Source organism: Telmatherina bonti (assembly GCF_933228915.1).
Source record: "Telmatherina bonti genome assembly, chromosome: 9".
NCBI lineage: Eukaryota > Metazoa > Chordata > Actinopteri > Atheriniformes > Telmatherinidae > Telmatherina > Telmatherina bonti.
The window spans coordinates 10,915,470-10,940,168 of record NC_136627.1 but is presented as its reverse complement, the minus strand read 5'-3'; the positions used below and the strand labels follow the sequence as shown (position 1 = coordinate 10,940,168).

The window sequence follows — 24,699 nt, the reverse complement described above, 5'->3', positions numbered from 1 at the left end:
AGGCAAACAACGGAAACCTGCCATTGAGAACTGGAGTTTGAGACCCCTGTGTGATCTAGAGAAATTTTCCAGGCATTTATATCACAACCAGGAAGTTTACAATCCAATTGCAAAATACAGTTTATTTATTTATAGATTATATAGTAAATCCCCTATCACTATGAGTGATCCATGATAGCGGGATTATGACATTTTTGTGATGAAAACTGATCTTTACTGTTTTAAGAGACCGCCATTGTGACCTAAAAATGATGATGAAGCTACTTCCTGTCAAAGTTTAGCTGATGTTCAATCAGGAGCAGCCAAAGATCAACAAATAAACAGAAATAATGGTCCTGTAGGTCTGGTTTTTCATGCACAGTGGTGCCAAAAGACAGTAGAGCTGGAGTGGATTTTTTTTATTAAGGAAATAGTTGGTACATTTTAGTAGTTAAAAAACTATTTTCAAAAATAAGTAACAGTAAATAGCAAATAAATAAAATGCCTGGAGGCAAGGTGTAAAAATGTAAATAGCTCCTGTTGTGTGTTTGTTTTAGTTTTAATCTTGTTTTCTCCTGAAAGCCTTGAGAGAATGACATGCAGAAGAGGAAAAGGCTCGGCTACTGTTGATCTGCGTGTTACCGCTGTTGCATTTTGCATTTTTTAGCCTCATAATTTGGCAACTTCAGCAATGATATCTGCACACTGACTGTTTTTCAAGAGTTGACTATCTACATGCACTTTACATAAAAACCTGGTGGACCAGAAATGGCTTGGAGTATTAAGGGTTAAAATGCCTCTTGATAAGCTAAAGGTGGATAAACTTAGAGCTCATACAGAAAGACTTTGGCATGTTGATCCACAATGGGAAGCATATTAGTGGGATGCAGCTTTACTGTTTCCTCTGCACCACACTGCACTGTGAACCCTTTTATGTGCTGGAGACATTTAATCTAATAATAGTCAGTCAGCGTGCATCATACAGGACTCTTATTTCCTCTTTATTTAGAGTGGAAAGTGACCCAAATAAGCCTCATGGTGGCTGAGGACACTAGAAAAACAGAGTAAAACCGGATTAGATTCTTCTACTTTGTGACCATTCCAGTTCATCCAACGGGGTGCCAGCTCTTGTGGGAGGACGTTAGCTGGAGGCTGTTGGCGAAGTCTGCCATCCCCTTTCCTGCCAGGCTGCTAATGTGGCCAAGGCCCCAGCATGGGGTTGCTGCGCGGGGCTGAAACCCACTCATAGAGACCCTTAAAGCTGAGCTGGATGCATGAGTGGAAGGAGAGAATAGTGTGTGTGTAACAAAAAAAAGAAAGAAAAATAAAGTGTGTATGCTTAGAAAAACATTTTTCATTGTTTGCCATTCAGTGCATGTTTGTGTGTGTGTGTGTGTGTGTTTGTGTGTGCATATGCAGTCGCATGGCCTGAGGGGCTCACTGTAATGGCCCCCCCACAGAGAGGAAATGATGAGACAGTTGGGAGGGTAGCTGGCTGACCAGCTCATGCCCTCTGGCTCTTGATAGACTGATAGCCACACACGGAGAACATGCACACACATATACACAAAGACATGCACATGGGTATTCCTGCAATACGAAGGTAAGAACCGCGCAGGAGATTCCCACTAAATTTTTAATAAAAAAAACAAGAACAGTAATGGTAGCAGTCTACATCATCACAGCATCTTTCTCTCTCTTTCACTTGTCTTTCCCCATTCTCTGGTTTCCTGTCATCTCCACTTCCAACATACTTCCCATCCATCCTCATGTCTGAGCAACTACCTCCAAACCCCCTCACATCCACACCGTAGCAGAGCTCCCTCTTTCTCTCCCCGTACCATGACCTTGAGCCGGGCTGAAAACAATATCCAGTAATTATCCGAAGTGAGTCTTTTCTTCCTCTATCAAATTGCTGAGGTGGAGTGGCAGAGCATGTGCACAGGAAGTAGTTAGGCCTCATTAATCAGGTCAACTAGGTATTAATTATGGCACATTTGCTGTAAGTCACGGACATCCAATGGCAGACTTACGGCAGTCACGCCGTTGAAATGAGGAGGCTGACGACTGTGATGCTTTTACTATAAAGATAAGTCGATTGTACGCCAACGCCGAGCGCTTGAAGTCAATTCACAATTCAGATTCATTCAGATGAAAAGACAACAAATCAGGTATAAACGCCAGTTATTCCTTGTTTATCTTTCACATGATTTTAAAGCTGCCCAGTAATCCTGTCAGACTGCTGAGCAGGGTGGAGTAGTCACCACAGTCACTGGTGTGGAACAACAAGAAATATGGCAGTGCTGTATCTGAAAGCAGGCTTAGACTGACAACAGACGTCACAAACGTCAAACTTCCCCAGATAGAGTGTCAGGAAAGTAAAAATCACAAGTATAGTGTGCAAACTCCTTGTTGTTATGCAAGGCTGTATCTTACAAAAGCCAGTAGCTTTGCTCTTGGAAAGAAGTTCTCTGTACAAACCACTTCTGATGGTACAAACTTGGCTTTATTCAATACTTTAGAAGAGTTTATTTTTTTACACACAGAGTTCCATATTCATTTTAAAACGAAACTTTTTCCTGAAGGTTCTGCCTGTCACAGGACTTTAAATCATTAACTGACAAGCAGCTTGACAAAATCAGTCAATCATCGACTTGAGCTTTTCCATGTCAGTGTGAAGTAAACGCCGGCTGATGTGGAAACCTTCCTGGGAAAAGTGAGAAGTACAGGGAGTCAGGAATCAGAAACAAGCCTGTCATTAGTAAGGCTGCATAGCCAATGGTAGAAAAAGAACTCAGCATTGCATCAGCTTAGTTAATTATCCCAGTACATCACTGGATGGTACCTGATCTACAAGCAACGCCAAACAAGCTGATGGTTCAGCTGACAGACTGAACCAGCTGCCTGACTGGTATTCCAATTGAAGGGTTCCAAAAAGTAGGACAGGTCTGATCAGATATTCTGGCACCCATCCCATTTTATGCCAGTGGAAACACAAACTGGAAACCATGGCCCAAGCCCATTGGTGGAAACAGGACTTAAGTTGTATCCTTCACCGACATTATACATTTTTTAAGTTTTAAGCATCCAGCTGGTAAAACATGAACAGAGCATTAATATTCAGACCTTCGCTGTCCTTTTTGCAAGCTTCACCCCAACACACACACACACACACACACACACACACACACACACACACACACACACACACACACACACCACTTCCTTGTGTTCCTGCTCTATCTGACTTGAATTAAGGCCACATCTGCTGACATTGATGCATTTTTACTTTTTTTTCCACAAGGGCTCTCGTCTGCTGCTTTACTCTGCCATAAGACTTCCACACATGCACGTGCCCATGCACATGCACACTGGCAGGCAGGTGCTTTGTTCCTGACTCAGGGTTTAAATGAACTAGTTAAAAATGAGGACTACCCACTAACTCAAAATAGTGATGTGTCCAAGTTTACTGTTCTGTATGACACAGTGTCTACATATTTAGGGCAAAGAGGTCCCAGACAATGCTCATGTACCAGACCGAAATAAGCTTTTTTTTTTTTTTTTTTTTTTTTTTAATAAAAATATCTGGTATTGAATATTGGTTGTTTTTAGTCGGTTTCAGTAATTACCAAAAATCTCAGTGAAACAAAAATTGTGATGGTTAAAAACTAAAGCTAGTTGGAAATTTCTCCAACCTCATAATTTTCTTCAAGAATAAAAAATTATTCCTTAATATCATACAAAATATGTTTGTTCTATGAATAATTTTCTTTTTGGTTCTTTAAAATCAACCATTTCTGAAACTTTTTCTCAATACAATTGATTCTTTAATAAATAAATAAATAGCTGGAAATGGTAATCTTTTAGCATTCCAGTCTTTTGCAGGAAACTTAAGCATCCACCTGGTTGTCACCGAGGCACCCGTCATCTTCTTTTGAACAACTTATGTTCAAAAGAAGATGAATCCTGGAGTAGTTTTTTATCGGCATTTCCTTTGAACACCCAAAAATCCACCAGTCATGAGTTAAAATTCATTTTGTTGGGTATAAATGAAAACTTACCAGACTTTTTTGGCAGGTGATGAGTGAAGCGCATTCAGTTGCGCCTCTAAGGAACACATCAACCACATCCAAAACCTTAATGTACAGCCTTTTTTCATCAACATGACTCAAAAATTTAACCTGCAGCTTTATTTTTGAAGTGTTTTGCATTGAGTACTCAGTGATTGTCAGAAACACAGTAGTCTACCAATTTCAAATAACTTTTAAAAGTAAACCCATTACTTTGATATTAAAACTATAACATTTGCTTTGCAGGTGGTTGATTTCTGAGAGAAAAGGTCAACAGTCCATCAGGTTATTAAGCTGAAGTGGCATGTTTTAGTTGACTTCAGCGTTGTGAGTGGGCTTGTAAAGTGCCGGGTTAGCAAGGTTAATGGGCAAAAGCTGTGCTAAGTGCTGGTATTTGACACCGGCTAGTACATTGTCAGTCACTACTGATTTTGCATGGCTGGCATGAACAGACACTGACAGCCATTCATTTCCTTGTGCTGTAACTTCCTATTCATGTGTCAATCCTTCACTTTCACTGGTCCCCCGAGCCCTGCGGCTTACACGTGGCGGCAAGCAAATGCCTCAGCAGTGACCTACAAAACCACACGCTGCTCAATCAGCAACACTGGCAGGTATAGAAAGTTGGCAAAATATTAAATCTAATGTCCTTCATCAGGACAAAAACAGTATTGTCTCTGACACAAATGAAAGAAAAGAGATACAATACATGCAGGCTGCTTGATGTGCTGTGATTAAACATCTCTATCTCTCTGATTGGGAAAGATGTCTTGAGCTAATTGTAAAAAGTATATCATTAGCACACTGGCTATGAACTCCACGCAGGGTGTAGGTGGAGAAGCACTACAGCATTTATTAACAAGACAGGAGTGAAAAGGGTTTGTTTGAATATAGGAAAATATTGTCTAACCTGGAGATGAAGTAATAAAATGAATAGAGAGGTAAAGATTAGTTCTGCAGTTAATATATCATAAGACAGATGAGACGAGGTTACTCAAATCAGCCTAACAAAAGTGAAAAGTGAAGTATGTAAATTAAGAAATTGAACTGGATTTTGCCCGGCGATGGACTGGCGAGCTGTCCAGGGTGTACCCTGCCTGTCGCCCAAAGCCGGCTGGGATAGGCTCCAGCTTCCCCGCAACCCTGAATTGGAATAAGCGGTTCGGAAAATGAATGAATGAATGAACTGGATTTTACCGTCTAACGGCTGCAGGAGTCGAGAACTCGTTCACACTTTAGGTGCAGTAGTCTGTCTCTGAGGGAGCTCCGCAGGCCTGTCGGTGTTCAGGTGGGGTGTGATCGGTGGGGAGTGGGACTGTCCTTCAGCATGGATGAGAGCTTAACCATTAAATTCTTCTCTCCCACCAAATCAACTGGTTGGTCCATGAGCTGTGCTGTACTGGGATGTCAGGCAGCAACGATGCAAGCTGACATCAAATGAACATCCATCGCTCATAAATACATTTGATTTTATATTTATCAAGTCTGGCAAAGGCTGAAACTGCAACAGGTCTTTTTTTTTTTTTTTTTTTTTTTTTTACCAGTTACTCATTCACAGAATTACACATATAAAACCATATGTGTAGCCACCCCCCCCCCCCCCCCCCCCCCCCCCCCCCCCCCCCCCCCCCCCCCCCCCCCCCCCCCCCCCACCGTGTCATGGGGTCTATTTTCATCAGGTGTAAGTAATCATTATCTTGAGAAAACCATCGTAGTTATGTTAAGATAGCGATTAAAATAAAAATCATAATCTGCTTCTCTCGGCTTCTGTACAGAATGTACATATGTTTACAGGCCTATTTCAATGAGAAAGGCTGCTATATTACTATATTATATTGTACTGCAATATTCTTTCATGTGCTCTGGTTAATTTTATGCATTAACTCCTCGTTGCAACCTAGAAACCATTGTGTTCATCTGAATGCCCGATGCAAAGTCTAGAGTCCCAAAAAAAAAAAAGAAAAAAAAGAAAAGAAAGTGCCATATTTGAGGTAAGATTTCAGGTAAATATAAGCAACATCTTTACAAAAATCTACTTAGTTTGTTCTCATTTTAAAAAATCTATCAAATGTAATATAAATTAGTTTTATTATCTGGGTCTAAAGCATCACACAATGCACAGAGGCTTGCAGGGTTTCCACACTGTAAATGTGAAACCAAACATAAACTCATCCTCTGTCAGAGTTAATAAGTGGTTACTGAATGTTAGTTTTATAAATACACCTCACAATTTAAAAATATAAATGTCAAGTCAAAGATGGAGCCTTTTGATGAGTACATCCTTCATGCCTTTTTTGAACTCATTCCTTGATGTGGATGAACATTTCTAAGCACCATAGGGCTGCTTTAAATAAGGAAGCAGCCTCTTTTCCTTTCTTTTTTCAACAGGTGCAGCCGAGTCAGTTCCCTCAACACCCCCCACTTCAAAGCTGCTGCTTAAAACTGTGATTAAAAAGGAACAGACTGAAATCATTTTCCATCTAAAAATAAAAATAATTTCCCCTTCAAAGCTGGCAGATGCCCTTAATCTATTTGGGCTTTCTGCTCAGGCTTCCCTTACAACCACAGCTCAGCTCCTCCCTCCTTTTTTAGTCATTTTGCTTCAGTTGACCCGGAACAAACCATCACTTCCTCCTCCTTCCTATGTACTCACACTCTTGTCTTATCTTGGTCAAATAATTTCCAGCTGTCAGATTTCATCCAGATGCTGAATTCACTGTGGTGCTTTTCATCCTTCATCAGAGCCCAGAGTGATGCGTCATTTTCCCACAGACGAGCTCTCTTTCCTTTCATTCTTTCCTTTGTGATGAGGAACACTTTTTAATTACATCCACATCTGATGTGCTTCATGAGGAGCCATTAGCCAACAGGCGGGACTGACAACATGAAGGTTTCACTACAAACGCTGCAACAATGTTAAAGGTGGATATTTAAAATGGGGGTCCGCAAAGAGTATCACCACCAGGGGGCATCATACATGTACACATATATGATTTATATCTTACAATTAGCCTTTTTCAACATACCCCTGATAGCAAACATAGTAACTATAATCTGTTTCCTTCACACAAAGCAAAGAGAGGTGTTTCAGCATTATTGTGTTCTTATATAAAGTACAGAAACATCACCATGCAAACAAAAAGAGTTCAAAGTGCGTAGCTACATATCCATGATATTATTTCAGTCTGGCAACTTATGAGTTAATCAATAAAACTTTATTCATCACTGTAGTTTGGTGATTCGGCTGTGATCCCATCACTGCTTGTGCATCCATTGTTTTTTATCCATCCGTCCACGTTCTGCTGCTTATCCGGAGTCGGGTCGCGGGGGCAGCAGCCTAAGCAGGGAAGTCCAGACTTCCCGTTCCCCAGCCACATTTGCCAACTCTGCGGGGGGGATCCCGAGGCGTTCCTAGGCCAGCCAAGAGATATAATCCCTTCAGCGTGTCCTGGGACTTCCCCGGGGTGTCCTCCCAGAGGGACGTGCCTGGAACACCTCACCAGGGAGACGTCCAGGAGGCATCCTGACCAGATGCCCGAGCCACTTCAACTGGTTCCTCTCGATGCGGAGGAGCAGCGGCTCTACTCTGAGCCCCTCCCGGGTGACCAAGCTCCTCACCCTATCTCTAAGGGAGAGCCCGGCCACCCTGTGGAGGAAACTTGTCAATTAGAAATGGGCCAAGAATCGGTTCTTATTGTGGTGTGGCTTTAAACAGCAGAAACTACATGGAAGATTCAGACATGTTGCTGTTGCTGCTTTGTTCTTAGTGCCGAGTCACACAGGAAGTGATGACATCAGTGGATTGCAGGTTATCAAGCTTCACCTTTTTGGGCCACATTGGTATCCGAGTAGAAGGGCCCCAAAAAGTAGGACAGGTTGGATCAGACACGCTGGCACCCTTTCAACTAGTGAAAACAACAAACCAATGCGTTGTGATCCGCCCTGTGACTCGAGCCCATTGGTGGAAACAGAATTTAGGTTGGATGTTTTATCTGCATTGTACATTTTACATGTAATGAGGATTGTATTTTCCATTTCAGCTACCAAATTATTTTAGAGTTGAAAGGCGCAGAAACCATAATGACTATCTTCTGGTATTTAAAGTGCCCTATCTGGCTTCAAGACAATAGAACAATCACTCTGCCATTGTTCATGTAGTCATTTATTAATGAAGTACTGCAATGCAATCTTCTCCCTCACTGAACCACAGATGAAGGAAGTAGTCTTTGTAATGAAATTTCTTTTTCTGCTTTAAGCTGTTTCTCTTTTTTGATGAGCTACAGAATGGACATGCTCACTCTGCAATGCATTCTTTGTTATTTAAAAGGAAGTTAAAGTTAAACAAAAGCGTCCTATACTATCCTGTATAGTTACGTGTTCATGGTATTTTCACCCGAGTGAGAAAGGTACGTTTGTGATGCAGCTACTTTAAAAGCCATACATTCATTGTTATTGCAATAACAAAATAATTTATTTGGCGTTCACTTTCTGCGCTCATCTTCCTCTAAAATGCTGTTAACTCTGCAAGACTGTAAATCAGCTATATATTGTAGATGTTGTGGTTTGGTTGATGCTGCTGGTTCAATCTGTCATCTGAACCATCACTGTTCCAAAGTTGCAGATACTTTCAAATTCTGTCTGAGTGCCACTTAGACGAGGAGAATGTTTATGGACTGTAGGAAAATGTTAGAGCATCAGGAAAGAACATGAAAACAGTGCACATAAAGGCCTCAGCTAAGCTTCAAACCAGAAACCATCCTGTTGTGAGGCAACACTGCCAACCACCACAAAACTCCTGCAAAATTATGTGGAATGATAAATATCTCAGCTCATGGTTAAAATAATTACAACAAATCATAAAAGCATTTCCATTTGAAACCACCAGGAATTTTGCAGTGTACAAGGATCTTTCCTAAACCTAAATCTGCAGTTTATTTGGTTGCACAGTAATTTCCCAAAACTGACAAAGCTCATCATGATGCTGACGACTGCTCAGAAAATGACTGAATATTATACGGATTGTTCAAATGCAAAAGTAAAGGACTCAAATAAGATTTAAGCGTCTTGCTGCAGCCAGGAAATTTATCAAACTACAAAACAGAGCAGCTCTCTGGATGGCCAGTCATTTGTGTAGCTTCCTCATCCAATCCCTCCAAATACCATCCCACCTTGCCACCATGTGACGTTTTAATGGATCATTGAATGTTCCAGCATGTTCCATGAAAAAGTGGCAACAATCTTGTGCAGTATTGCGAGGTACGTCATTTGTTTTGTTTTCTTCAGCTACCTTTAACTGGTGTTAAACTGGGGCTATTTGTGATGCATGTTTAGATGAGAATAGCCTGCAGTTTCATTTTGTTCTTTGGCTAACTGCTCCCTATGTGGAGAAGGTAGTCATAAACATGCAAAGTTCTAAATGTGCACTTACTGTACATCCATAATAAATGAATAATTATCAATGTTTAATTGTCAAACTGAGGTGAGAAACAATTATGGTGTATTGACAAGGTGAGAAAATACACGCCACATGTCGGGTTTCTAGCCAATAAAAATAATTAGAGAAATCATCTCCTTGTTTCCGTGCCATTGTTTTTCTTAGAATTCACACATCAACAGAGGCATCTTAGTCCAGCATATGTTCTCATTCATATCAAGCCGCCGTCACACAGTTATGTGCTGCTAGTGTGACAAGACAAAGCAAAAATAGGAAACAGTTCCCCAATTTCGTTTCTTATAGGAACGAAAGGATGCTTTTTTCAAAGACTTTTGCATACATATATATTTACCCACCCCTCCCATCTCCCCAGGGTAGGGTGGGTGGCTGTTCATCTCTCAAGCTCGCGTTCTCTACCAGAGTCCTTGGAGCTTGAGGGTCCTATGCAGTATCTTAGCTGTTCCTAGGACTCCAGAAATGTCTGATGTTTAACAGGTATCTGTTGGAGCCACTTCTCCAGTGTGGGGGACACGGCCCCCAATGCTCAGATCACTATGGGTACTGCAGTTGATTTCACTCTCCAGGCCTTCTCTAGATCTTCCTTGAGACCTTGGTACTTCTCCAGTTTCTCATGTTCCTTTTTCCTGATATTTCCATCATTGGGGATGGATCCATCGATCACTATGACTTTCCTCCGCTGCTTATCCATGATCACTATGTCCGCTTGGTTGGCCACCACCATTTTATCTGTGTGGATCTGGAAGTCCCAGAGGATCTTAGCCTTCTCATTCTCCACCACCTTGGGGGGAGTTTCCCACTGGGACTTAGGGGTCTCCAGGTCATATTCTGCACAGAGATTCCTGCACACTATGCCAGCTACTTGGTCATGGCGCTCCATGTATATATATAAATGTACATATAAAAATGCATATCTTCATTCAGAGTGTTTGTAATTTGTTTGATGTCAGCATATGTGTTCTGTGTAAAACTCAAATCCTCTACTTAAAATATTAGCAGGCTGTCATGAGCGCTCCTCCCAGGAGACATCTAGAAGGAAGAAAAGCACAAGTCTGCTCTGAATCTTTGCAGCCTGCTAGAAAGAAGGATGCTTTTTTCAAAGACCTTTAGCTGAAGTTGCTCTACTCTTTCAGAGCCTTGCATGCTTCAGCAGGCTGTCAATATCTCATTCATCACTTGCCACTTAATCACTGCTGTGCTTGGAAGCGTGTGAAGCAGCTTTTGATACTTTTGAATACTTACAATATTTTTTTTGTGTATAGTTTCAGCTCTGAGTTGTGGCCCTGTATATAAACCACTACCTGATTTTAAGTTTCTGTTATCTGAAGATCTCCATCCTTCCATTTGACAACTATCAGCTTCCGCTGAGCTTTCACACACATGTGCAACCTTTGTTTTTCTTCCTTCTTCCTGTTTGTCACCTTTCAGTCGTCCACTTTTACAGACACTTAAGCCAGCGACAGCACATGATTTAATTTGATGATGCAGCAGAGAGGAGTAAAGAAACACACCGCAATCTGTAAAAAGCTCTATGAAACACTTCAATCAGATTTGTTTGGACTCGCTCATGTTTTTTTTTTTTATTTCTGCGAAGGAACGTGGAAAATTCAAAGCAATCAACCGAGCAACACACTGTTCCTTTCCATTGCTTCATTTATCTCGGTACTAATTCTGCTATTCCTCACTTTCACACCCTTCAGAAATGTATTGAGTGGGCACAATCTTCCTGCAAGGGCAAGAAATTGTCTGTTACAGTGAATAAAAAAATAAAAAAACACAGTGAACTGCTGTTGTTGCTGCCCAGGAGATCACAGAGAACTGAACCTGAGAATCCAATGAAAATCTCCTTTTAATGGAAACATAACAGCAATCCAGAGCTTTGAGTCTTACGCTAATCCCCACCCACATACATGTAGTTAATTCCTGGATGGCTTCAGCCCCAGAGCGCTCTTCTCCAGAGAACAGAGTTTATTAGAGCGTCATTCCACAAAAACATCCTGTACTATTAATCACCCGATGGCATTATCACCCCCGACATCATCTGCTCCCGGGTTCACTCCTCTTTCATACTGAATGAGTGGCATTCATTTTTAAAACCCAGATGAGGAATTGAAGATTAATGCGGTCTCGACTGAAGGATGGAGCGACGGCGGCGGTCGGAGGCCCGCTTTAACCTGCTCCTGCTCGGCTTCCATCTCTGCTGAGGTGTTTTATCTTCTTTCCATTCAGTGCCATCATCTCTAATATCATCTCAGCATGTTCATTCTCATGTAAATCAAAGACTCAATTAAGTGAGAGGAAGCGGGGCAGGTTGGGCGTGCGTGAGGGGAAAATGACTGCAGAAGAAAGAAAACACGGAAGAAAGTATGATAAATGGCTGCACATCAAGACACTTTGCTGTCTGTCAGCAGGATTTAACTCATTTGACGTTACTGGTACGTGGAGGAGGGGGTTTGCTTTTACTTCTCACACCCCAAGGGTCTTTTTGGGGCTTCTGCTTGACAATTACATCCACAAAAAGATTTGATTAATTCTCTTTGGTATGGTTTTGATGAAACGCTATGATTGGCCAATCAAGTACTCATTTTAATTGTGCGATAATATAGAATTACACTAATATCATCATGCTTACATCAGTCTGACCAGATATCAGTGGTCAGGGGGGAAATGCTTATGATGCAGAACGACAGAACCCTGTTGTGGTCCAATCCAGTCCATGTAACCAGGCAGAAAACTGTGATGTTGGATGGGAAAGTTCTCCTGAAGCACAACGGGAAGCAGTAGTTTTACTAAAAGAGGTTTCATTGCAGTGGATGTAAGTGTTGGCAAAGATAAAGGTAAGAATAAACATGAAACATGAAGCATAGAATTGGCTTTCTTTTGCTTCTGGTTTGGTAAACTTGGTCGTAGTGAGATGAAACTGATAGAATGTGTGCATTTAGGCGCTTTATTTGCCGTTTACATCCATTGTTGGCGTTTACATTTTTTTGCAAACTTTGTTTACCTGTTTTTGCTAATTTTTTCTTTTCTTTCCTGCATTTGGTGGTCACAGAAATGCTTTTTATCATCTTTTAGCTGAGAATCTGGACTACCTTTGCAGGTACCACACATCTCTATTTACATTACACCTATGAAACCGGATGTTTGGTCCTGCAGGCCCCACAGTTATGGGCTTTGGGATGCAAAATTCTTGAAAATTGACCACATAAATACTTAACTCAAAGTGAGATTTGCCTGCCGTAATGAAAAACCACTATTTTACACAGCTAAGCAATCAGCTGGTAAACACACACAAAACTCATTTTTTAAAGAAAGATGAAAGAAAAACATGAGAGTCATAATGAATAGTCTCCTCTCATCTGAGACGACAGACAGTATCTAGGAAGCAGCACATCAAGGTTATTCACGTGAAAGGAGAACACACTAAGAGTGTTAGGTTTATATTGCATGAGCCGGTCTCACTATTTGTCCCTGATCATACGTGAACACTCACACTCCAGTGGGCAGATGTGAATGCTTCTAGCTGTACGCTTTCATAGTTCAGCAAGGTTGTACTCCACCCTGAGAGAAAACACCACCACCACTACTCCATCGAATATTCATGTATTAGGAGTATTATATTAATCCTCATGAATTACAATGTGTTCATGTGCTATCTGAATCCAGACACACTGGAGCATTTGCACCCGCAGTACTGATGAACAAAGCCATCAGCTCCGAGCCAGGCAGAGGAAATGTCTTTTTTTTCAACGTGGCTGAGTTTTAAATGCAGAACAAAATATATTTATCTGACAGAATGGGGACAAAAGGAGCACCCCCCCCAACCCCCACCCACCCCCCTGCCGCTGGTTCTATTCCCCATAATCATAGAGGTTTTAAAGACTGCAAACGAGATGATTCACATGACAATTGAGGTTGGTTGAGAGGCAAGCAAGTGAGCAAACAGAGCGAAAGGGAGATTAAGGTGGGAATTAAAATGACAAGACAGAGTCATCATTTTTACTTTTCCCCAGCTTGTATGGATGCTCCTGTAAACGGCATGTTGCAGGAACCTGAAGTGAAACGCTTGCAAAATGACTGAAAATTAAGTGCACAAGATTGGCCACCAAAATCCAATCTGCTCCCAGCCATAGTCATTTTGTAAAGTTGACGAAGCCTGCGAACTTGTGACAGTCCAATTAAGGACATTTGCATATCGGGAGGCTTAAATTATTGTCATCCGCTGGAGCATAAAATGGAGGTGCAACTCAAGAGGAGATAGTGGTGTTCTGCACTTGTAGACCAGAGAGGAGCACGTGTGGAGCGTAGAGGGAACAGAGAGAAGCATCAATCGAGAGGATTTCAATTAAAGCCATGTGTGAATGTTGTACATATTCACTGTACTTGTGTTTTCTGATTTGTTATCTAGTGAGACCTTCTACTGTTCTGAGTAGTATTTTTATGACAGTGCCAAGTCAGGGTAAAAATGATCCAGCAGTGTTACCTCATGCTAACTTCTACTTCACATATATGGAAAGCAGGATGTCACACTGCTCGGTCTTGTCTTAATTGCTTAAGTATTTAAAAGTAATTTACTTTTTCTCACCTCTACTAGCAAATCTAATTTGTTTATCGGTCATGGTTTTTCCTTTGTTTATTTTGTTTTTTTGCATGTTGTAGTTTCCATTTTTCTTTCACTGCACCACCAGAACTGCAACAAAAGCCAGCCAACAAAAAAACATGCATGTATACATCAATAAAATGCAACTTATATAAGTAATATTTTTTAATAGGAAGAATTAACCAAAAGCAAGACCCAGTTTTATTTAATCTGCTTGAGCTAAAGGAATTATGAAGTAATTTAGAAATGTCTTTTCTTCACTGGTGCAATGTGAGGTGCACTGTATCAAAATTGTGTATTATAGAGGGATTAGACCAGTATGTCCAGCAGCTGAGTTAGGTAAAGAATTAGTATTCAAAATGCTGCCACACCACCTGTTACCCCAAAGCTAAAGATCTACTGGGAAACAAAAATATATACACATATATGGGAAGGTTGAGTGCCCATAGTGGCCAAAACATAAATAACCTTTCTGTATTTAATTCATATTTGTAATTAATTGTAATTGTAAACCTGTACATGGATGACATCAAGTTGTACGCTACGAGTGAGCAGGACATCGACTCACTGATCCACACCACCAGGGTCTACAGCAGGGACATCGGAATGTCATTCGGACTGGAGAAATGTGGGCAAATGATAACAAAGAAAGGGAAGGTAATCCATATGGAGGGTATTGCACTCCCAGAGGGCAGGATAACAAATGTGGATGAAAGGTACAAGTACCTTGGCATACCACAGAAGAATGGCAACCATGAATAAAACCACAAGGAAAGCTGCCACAGATAAATACCTGCAACGAGTGAGGCAAGTACTGAGAAGTCAGCCCAATGGCAAGAACAAGATCTGGGCAATTAACAGCTACACCCTGCCAGTGATCAGATACCCTGCTGCAATAATAAGATGGCCAAAGGAGGAAGCTCAGACCACGGATGTCTAAACATGGAAGCTGCTCACCATGCATGGAGTGTTCCACCCCAAATTCAGTGTCCAGCAACTAGACACTGAGTGCAAAGAAGGGGACCGGGGACTAGTGAGCATCAAGGCCACTATCCAAGATGAAACATTCAAGCTCTACAAATACATCAGGAAAAGGGCACCAAGGGATGAAGCACTTAGTGAAGGTCTCAGACAATGGAGTCTGGAAGAACATGAGATGGAAGAACCATCATGGGAGGAAAAGCCCCTGCATGGGATGTACCACCAGTAGATCACCAAAGTGGCCGATATAAACAAGTCCTACCAATGGCTGGAGAGGGCTGGACTGAAGGACAGCACAGAGGTACTAATCATGGCAGCACAGGAGCAGGCCCTGAGTACTGGAGCGATCAAGGCCCAGATCTACAATACCAGGCAGGATCGCAGGTGCAGACTATGCAAAGGAGCCCCTGAAACAATCCCGCACCTCACAGCAGGGTGCAAGAGACTAGCAGGCAAAGAATACATGGAGTGCCCTGACCAAGTAGCTGGCATAGTGTAATAAAACAGACATATAAAATGGTGGTGGCCAACCAACCGGACATAGTGATCATGGATAAGCAGCAGGGGAAAGTTATACTATCAATCTATCAGGAAAAAAATATCAGGAAAAAGGAGCATGAGAAACTGGAGAAGTACCAAGGCCTCAAGGAAGATCTGTAGAAGGCCTGGAGGGTGAAAGCAACAGTAGTACCTGTTGTGGAAAAAAGTCTGTCAATGACGAGGAGTCTGGTTCTGAAGTGAAAAAGATTACAAAGTTTATTGAACAGAAAATAAAGTACAGAATAATACAAATTGCAATTTGGAGAGACAGTCCAGAGGTTCGACGGGACAGAAGTCTGGAATGCTCTAACTAATGCTGAACCATCCTTTTATCCTCGCAAAAGGGCGTCAATTGTCTGCCGTTAATCTATGTTATTCTAAACAAGAAATGTTTATTGTTAGCTGTAACCCCCTTCAAGGAAGAGAGTGTTCTAACTAATCAGATCCCAGATGTCTGAATGCAGACATGTCAGATCTCTACACATTGCTATGTCTGTAAAGGGGAATAAGCAGACACTGTGTAACTAAGCTTAAGTTATGAAGTTCATCATGACCTTTTCAGAAAGCCCACAAAGCCATAATCAGAAGTGAATAGACACCAGGACTATGAAATATATGAAAATTTAAGTAAGAACATAAAATTTCCACAACAGTACCCATCCTGATCGGAACACTGGGGGCCGTGTCCCCCACACTGGAGAAGTGGCTCCAAAAGATACCTGGTGAGGTATCAGACATCTCTTTTGCAGTCCTAGGAACAGCTAAGTTAGGACCGTCAGCTCCCAGGACTCTGGTAGAGAACCCGAGTTTAAGAGATGAACAGCCACCCGCCCTACCCTGGGCAGATGGGAAGGGAGGACAACTTGTCATTTATTCACCTTTGCATTTACTGCTGAGCTTAAGCAAGACTCGGCCTGCAGACGGAGAGCAAACTGGCTCACTCCAGCCCCTAAAATAAGACTGGTGTTTATGGAGCTGTAAGGCAACTGGGAAAATTGAAACACCAGTACTGTTTTCCTGGTGTTTTGACCTGAACATGTGAGACTGAGGAAACCATTTCACTTCTCAAACATTTGCTCCACAAGCTCTTCCCAGTTTTCTCCATCTTCACAACCTTTTTCACATCATACTTCCACCAATGTTTCAGTTTGCTTACAGAGCAACAAATTTAGCAGGTCTTAAACTTTTATCTTCTAGTTAAGCAGACAGACTGCATAGGTGGGAGTTGTCACAGTAAAATGCTTCATTACCAGCAATTAAAAGATTCCTGTTTATCTTTAAACAGTAAACTGCTTTAATTGTGGTTTATAAAGCTCTTGTTTAAGTCTTTTCTTGAGGGACTTGTGGTGTCAGTCTGCTTGCACCAGTATAAACCTGCCCTTGGGATTATTTTTCATGTATATCAATGGATCAGTACAGAGCTGTGTCATTCAAAGCATTTCAACAAGCCTACATACTATTTAACATTTAACTGTGTATTATTAAAATACTACCTTGCATTATAATGATATCAGACTTCATATTACTTGTTCTCCTGAAGAAGGATGGTTAACTGCTTATTAAAAGCTTGCTACAGATGCAGAGGCAACTCCAGTTGCCTCCACAATAAGTTATTTATGTCCATGTGACTCATGGGTTGCTCAACTTTGCATCATAGAAAGTGAGGCAGACTGTAAGGTGAACACTTCCCTTCGCAAGGCAGATTTTATCAGCTTTTCACGTCATCATCTTATCTGCTGTGTTCAACGAAGACCTTATGTCCTCCTCCTTAACTGTCTACACAAACGTCAACTGCCATTTGCCAAGTAAGATCATACTGACACCTTAGTAAAGTTTTTTTCATTACAGTAAATGATTTAGATCAGTTACATGTCTTCAATAGTAATCATTTTTAGTAATAAGCACATTATAAAAGTGACTAGAAAGACTAGAAATTAGTGTCCCATGAGAGCGTTGAGCTACTTTATAACTTTAACCAAACCATCAGAGCTTAATTAGCTGTAATGAGCTATAATTTGATCACATGTATTTGTAGGACAGACCCAAAAATGCTCATTTGAACTAGGAAAAATATGCTTTAATTAATCTAATCAGCAGTTTTGGGGCCTGTATCAGCGGCTGCTGAGAATTTTGAAAGTCTAAATAACTTTCACCATTAGATTTAATGTAAAACTGTGTCCAAACTTTTAACTGGTACTGTAAGGGTGCATTCACATCAGGATAGTCCACTAGAATTGGTCCAATTGGGGACTCGTCTCAGTTGTAAGGAGGTGTATCCATGCGAACCGAGCTCGCATTCACGCTACACTTTGGTCAAACGAGCCAAACCATTAGAATAACATATCCCCATTTTCACCAAAGATGGCGCTGCACTACTGTACAGTAAAAGAGTAGACAAGATCCACATGGAGAAGAAAACTTGACTATTCTCGTGAGTACTCATCAGCAGCTGTGATATATTTTCTTCTGGTCATATATCTATTAGTGCTTTTACTTTGTTATCACTCTAAGTTTGACCAGAAGCCATTTCTAGACATTCACATGTGTTTGTTGTGGGGTGCGTTTGTCTATAATGCCCTGAATTTACCCATAATGCATTACTACGCCAAATGCAGGTAGTGATCTTTTTTTTCTTTTCACTTTCTAGTTCGCTTCCCGTATTATGTCCACTTGAAACGGACTGAGACCTGCATTTGTAGGCAGACCAAGTCCACTGCTTTGATCCAAATTAAAATTTGTTTGGCGCATTCACATTTTCCCAAACAAAGCATACTTATCAGACAACAGACTAGGATCTGCCAACCACTAAAATTAAGACAACATAAATGTTGAGTTCATCCACTGCTCACCTGGTTTCTCTCAGGTCCTACATGGCACACCCTCCCATAAGAATAAAATGACTTTCACACAGGCATGTGTTCCCTTTCATGCCTATCTATCTGTGCTGACAACATGAGTTTTATCCATTTAGTCCTTCCTAATGTTTCCCTCAATATCATCTCCCCAAGTTATACCAACGGGCTGCATATTCCTGCATATAGTCCCTTACCATCTGGGAAAAAGCCGACTTTAGCTGATGTGCTAAACAGCAAGCAGACAAATAATGCTAATCAATGCAGCACGGCTGTCAATTAGATTTGTTCAAAGAGCTTTTGACATCACGTTTGACTGTGAGTACAGTACCACCCAATGGACAGAAAGTACTATTGATACTCTACCAGACATTTTCTCATTTTAATTCAATGGATTAATGAGTCCAGACTTTTGACTGGTATTGTATGGCTTATGAAATCCAACATACAAATCTTTATAGTGGCGTTGTCATTGCAGAGCACATTAAAAGGCTCCCTTTAAAACATGCTGAGTGTTCCGCATTGTTCCTCCTTTTCAGCTAAAGGTTTAAGTGGCACGTTGCCAACTGTGGGGTCAAAGTCAACATTTTAGATTATAGCCATTATTCTTGCCTGTGACCCGAATATCATACCTCCAATAATGTTATTGCAGTTGGATGACACTTGCTAATGTACTGGGAAGCCTTAGCTTAAAAGGCCACACGTACAACAGCAATCTGACAAGGTGGTGACGCAGACATTTACGTTTAAGGAAGGCTGGCTGTGCATTGGTGAGCAAAAATACGAGCATATTCAAGGGAAGAACTTGGAAAGAAAATATACGGGACACTGATTTTTTTTTTTTCTTTTTTGGATTAAAAAACTTATTTTCACATTTAATGACTGAAAATATTATAATTCAAAATGCACTTCATTTAATGTTTAACCATGGCAAACAAGACTTGCCAGAAGGAGGCTGTTCTTGGTATGGTCGATTAGAGATTATACTGGTACCTCAGAAGTGGAACTGCATCTACAAAAATGTCATTTTTAAGCTATGCTCAGTATGGTTAAATTAATGATAAAAATAAATAAATAAATAAAATAAAATCATTTTCTGTAAGTAGCAGTTATATTATAATCAAATTATTTCCACTGCAAATCCAAGTGCATAAGATATCTTTCTCACTTGATAGTTTGAAAATATTGTTAAGGTACTTCCTTGTTTGTTTGTTTTTTGTAGAAATGTTTCCTGAACATAAGCAACTCAAGCAAACTTGATATCAGTGCTATCTGGGTAGCTTGTTTCTAAACCATTTGCTGTGTATAAATTTAGTGTCTGAACCATAGACTGTATATAAAGAGATAGACGGAGTCTCTATGACATCACCCGTAGGTTTCTGAAGAGCTGAATTGAAGCCCAGTGGGCGGTTCCTACCATCACCATGTTGGTAGCGTCATGCTCATCGTCTCGCCCGGAAAATACAAATATGGGCAAAGAGGTGGAGCTGAGAGGGAAGCCGTGAGCGTCATGGCGGATGATTGACACCGAGCGAACTTTGAGCTTTCTGTAGCTAAAAGCTAACCGAGCTAACCTCGAGATAACGGGAGCTAACCAGCTAACGGAGATAAGCGGGCTAAAGCTAAGTCACGTTATTTACCGGCTAAAAACCGCAATTGTTCTGCGTTCTTACTTGAAGCGGGAGATTGGGTACCTGTCAATCAAAGGGCACGCCCCTAAACCACACCTATAAACTGAAAAATGGATTTTTGAAACAGGCTGTAAACATGTTTATTTTTGCCATGAAGTTGGTATTTGGCATGGGTTCTAAATTGAGACACCGTTACAGTTTAAGAAGCCAGAACCCAAAACTCGAGGGAGGTTAAACTTATTTATTGAAATACAGATGGTGTTGAAGGTGGTCTTGCTTAGTCTGATCATCAGGAAGTCTTAAACACAAAAGACAGAGGTGAGCCAGAAACCAGGAGTGAGATGATACTGTAGACACCAAAAACTGAATGTTTACCAGGAGATGGGGGGGATAGGCAGTCTCAGAGTAGTCCTCCAGAGCAGGTAAAACACTTTACACTATCCAGAATAACAAGGTCCAAAACCAGTCCAGGGTCAACACCAAAAAAAAAAAAAAAAAAAAAAAAAAAAAAACAAGAGTCCAGACCAGGTTGTCTTTCAGAGTCTGGCACATGAACAATGCTTGAAGGCTGTGGAAAGACAGACAATCTCATATTTAGCAGATCTAGGGCAGGTGTTTAAAGAGAGGGCAGCACAGGTGAGGATAATCAGCAATCAGACAGGGGATGAGTGCAGCACATTAAGGGCAGAGCAGAAGTCATGACAGTCACAGCTATTGATGACTAGCTAGCTAGCTGGCTTATGTTCAATTTTTAGCTAGCTAACATTAAAATGTGAACCACCCTGAAACTTCCTTTCTTTTACAATTTTAACTTTTACAGTTTTGCAATAAATGTAATCGTTTATTCATTTTTCTATTTTCCCATAGTCCAATTAGGTGGGGGGGGGGACCTGTCCCAGCAAGAGCAAGAGGCAATGTGCACCCTGGACATGTCGCCGGTCCATCACAGGGCCACACAGTGAGATAAACAACCATCCATTCACACAATCTTTTCTAGGGACAAGTTAGAGTAACCAATCAACCTAACTTGCATGTCTTTGGATGGTGGGAGGAAGCCAGAGTACCCAGAAAGAACCTACGCATACACAGGGACAACATGCAATCTCCATAAATAAAGGCCACTGTGTGAGCCTTCCCTAAACATAATCAATGTTTATTCAATAGTTGAAATAACAGTTTAAAACAAAGTAACAATAGTTAAAGTCTTAAGACTTGAGTCTAATCCACCATCCAAAGTATTTTTTGTTTTTAGTTTTTGATTTTTTTTTTATTTTTATTTTTTTTTTAATGTTTTGTCAAAAGCCATGTCCCATTGACTGCATAACACCTCAACTGTTCAGGTACGATGTATCTCAATGAGTGGCTTGAGAGATAGCCAAACCACTGCATCAACGGTGCATGTTTACAACTCAACTTTAGCATTTACAAAGATGGACTAATTAGTATAAGACCACAATTCAGAAAAGAGCATTTGGGTGTAGCTTGGGGTGTGGTAATCATCATTATACTGAGAGTTGAACAAATGATAATCAGGTTCAAGTATTTGTTGTTTATTACTCGTTGTTTCCTTTACTACCAAACCTAAGACCACAATAAGGCAGATATACAGGAGAGCAGTACAGTGAAAAATTATAATCTGAACAATCATTGTCAGATCAATAAACTGGTCTTGTTTGGAGACAGTACACACTCAAAAATAGAGGTACCAGCTTGTACCTAAAAAGGTACAAATGCTTGTCGCTGGGGGTGTACTCTTTTGAGAGACATTTCTGTACCCTTCAGTTCTGGTCTATTTTTGTACCTTATCAAGTTCAACCTCACCTTTTCAAGTTATGTTTTTTTATGTTTTCCACAGCATTAGGCCTGGTCCATTCCACTTAGCAATATTATCTTATCTTTAATCTAGAAATAATCTTCAAAAACTCAAAATGCCGACCAGCCATACACTTAGTTTGCAGCATCTGACCTTCATTGTCTGGTGTAGTAAATGACTGTTAAGTAGTACTACTGTCATCACTCAACTCTGCTCTAGTTTGTAACATTACAGCCATTAACATTACATTTTTCAATGCTGCAGGTACCCTTATGGTCAAAATGGTACAAATTTGTACTTTATGTCACTTTGAACCCTTTTTCGTACTCTGAAGGTGTGCTTCTGGTCTCTTAAAGACCAGTATTGTACTTTTGAGTGAACATTTCTTTAAAATGTACCTATAGGTACAGAAATGTCCTTATCTTGTACCTCTATTTTTGAGAGTGTAACCTACCAACATTGTGGATAAAACACTAACTGAGGAGTTTCTTGTTTTATAAGGTTTTGTAATTATTTGTTAAACTGATAGAATGAGTTCTACTATATAAGCTGTTTAGATTCACCACGTGTGCAATGATAACAAAGTATAAGTCACTTGGGAAGCCTCGGTGGATGAAACAGTTTGGGCTGTGAGGCTGAAAAACACATCAACAGACAAATATAAGATGTCAGACATTTATTCAATAGGTCTTATTGCAGGTCAAATAAATAATATTCTCAGTAGAGCCTGATGCTGTCGTAGCCCCTGAAGTGACCTTTCCTTCTTTAATGTCCCCATTGCTAGCATAAAAAACCATTACAATTTTATTTTTCTGGGGTGAGCATATAAATATTTTACACTGACTTTTCTCAGTATAAAATGAAACTTTGTCACCAAGCAAAGTAACTTTTTATGCAAAGAGAACTGAAATGTAATCATAAAACTGGGCTACAGCCTTTGTAACATTTTGTAAAGTCACATAGGCTACCTGTGGGTAGTAGTTCCCTGGGGGGAGTTATTACTTTCCCACAGTACTGAGCTTGGTGTAATCTATATATCACTTCTGCAAAGAAATAAGCGACTATTTCAAAAAGAAAAAGAAAAAGAAAACATGTAAGTAACCTCAAAAACAATACATCCAAGAAGGAGCAACTTATGAACACAGGAAAACAAATGATGGTAAGTTAGAAGAAAAGTAAACGGCATTGTGCACTCTGCTAACAACAGGATTGCTGTATCCTCTCTGAGCTTTCTAAATACTGAATGAGCTGTAGGATGAGTCCCGCTGGCCGAGTGCCCCGTTGGAATGGCCCCATCCCTTAACACTGACTGATTACATTAAAGTTAATTAAATATTGGCAAATTGGCCCCACCCAAAGAAGGACCATTAAAGTTTACACACTGGCCACATCTATCACTTTTCATGGCTCTTTTAATGCATCCGCTTGTCGCTTTTCCCATGAATGAAATTGATGATGATAATCGCTCCAAACCTTTATTTCTCATCCTTGAAACTGTTGCCTGCTGTCTTTTCTTCCTTTTTTGTTGAAGCTTCTTATACTTCCCACTGTTTTCTTTCTTTTTCTTTTCAATGGATTTTGACAGCTCCAGTGGAGGAGTGTGCTGCTCTGAGAGTCTTCCCCAGATTCCTCTGTCTTTGTCAGCATCATTGTATCAAAAAATCGTGCCAGGGGAAAAACGACAGGGAAGCGCTAAGAATATGGATGTTACACAATTGGACAACAGCAGAAGTAAAACAACTGCTCAGCTGTCAGATGAGTTGCTACTGTAATAAATTACAATAATGCTGATGGGCAGGGTTATGCTGCATGCCTGCCACATATGGCTCCCATTCTGGCAGACAGTAATGCATGTGCAGCCTCCCCCAGCTTTAGCTTTGTGTTGGTCTCATCCAGGATTCCCTCAGGCCTCATATAGGGACACTGGGAGCAGCCGAGTTAGCACATAGGAATGGACACAAATTGTTGTCCACTTGGGCATTGTTAGAAAGAGATTCATTACTCATGCACTCAGTTTTAGGACCTATAGGGGGTAAAGACGTGATATCACCGCTGATGGGCCACAAGGTGCTCCTTGAGCTATCCTTTTTATTTGGGGGAGTACAGAGAGGTATTGAGGAAGACCATGACTATAAAGCCTAAGCCTGTGATTAAATGCACAGGAGAAAATCCTTGGACACTTGATTAGTTTTCAAGACACGGTCACCCTTATAAATGACTATGATGAAGACTTTGACACTGGTTTGAATGACACGAAAAAGTGGCGTTTCAAATCTTTTGTTAATGGAATATCAAGATATGAAATTGAAAGCATGTGCAACTTACATAATCATCCAAGATATTTTTCAGCAAAAACTTGTTCACGAATGTGCGAAAATGCCAGAGAGAACTGCATACACACACTTCATTCACGCGTTGCTGCACAGAGTGAAAACACTTTCACATGAAAGCGCTGACATTGTCTGGTGTAGCTTTTTCTTCTATTCTGACTTCAGGAACATGTAAAGAAAGAGCAGCTTACCTGGACTGAATGGAACAAAACACCTTTATAGGGCTTTTAGCCAAACCGCCTTTCAATTCACATATCTTACAGACTCACCAAGTCCCTCACAGGTGGCGGCGAGGGTCCATAAGGTGCTATCTATCTATCTATCTATCTATCTATCTATCTATCTATCTATCTATCTATCTATCTATCTATCTATCTATCTATCTATCTATCTGAAATTTTGTAATAAGTGTCGCAGTTGAACAAAAAAAGTTGAAGGCCTTTATGGTTTT

General features: G+C 40.7%; 1 protein-coding gene across 1 annotated transcript in view; it reads left to right on the top strand.

Moving 5' to 3' along the window:
• Nucleotides 1-24,699, top strand: part of LOC306760935 (calsyntenin-2-like) — a gene marked incomplete at both ends in the record, with an annotated part of 361,417 nt that overhangs the window by 117,305 nt on the left and 219,413 nt on the right. The window lies entirely within an intron of this gene.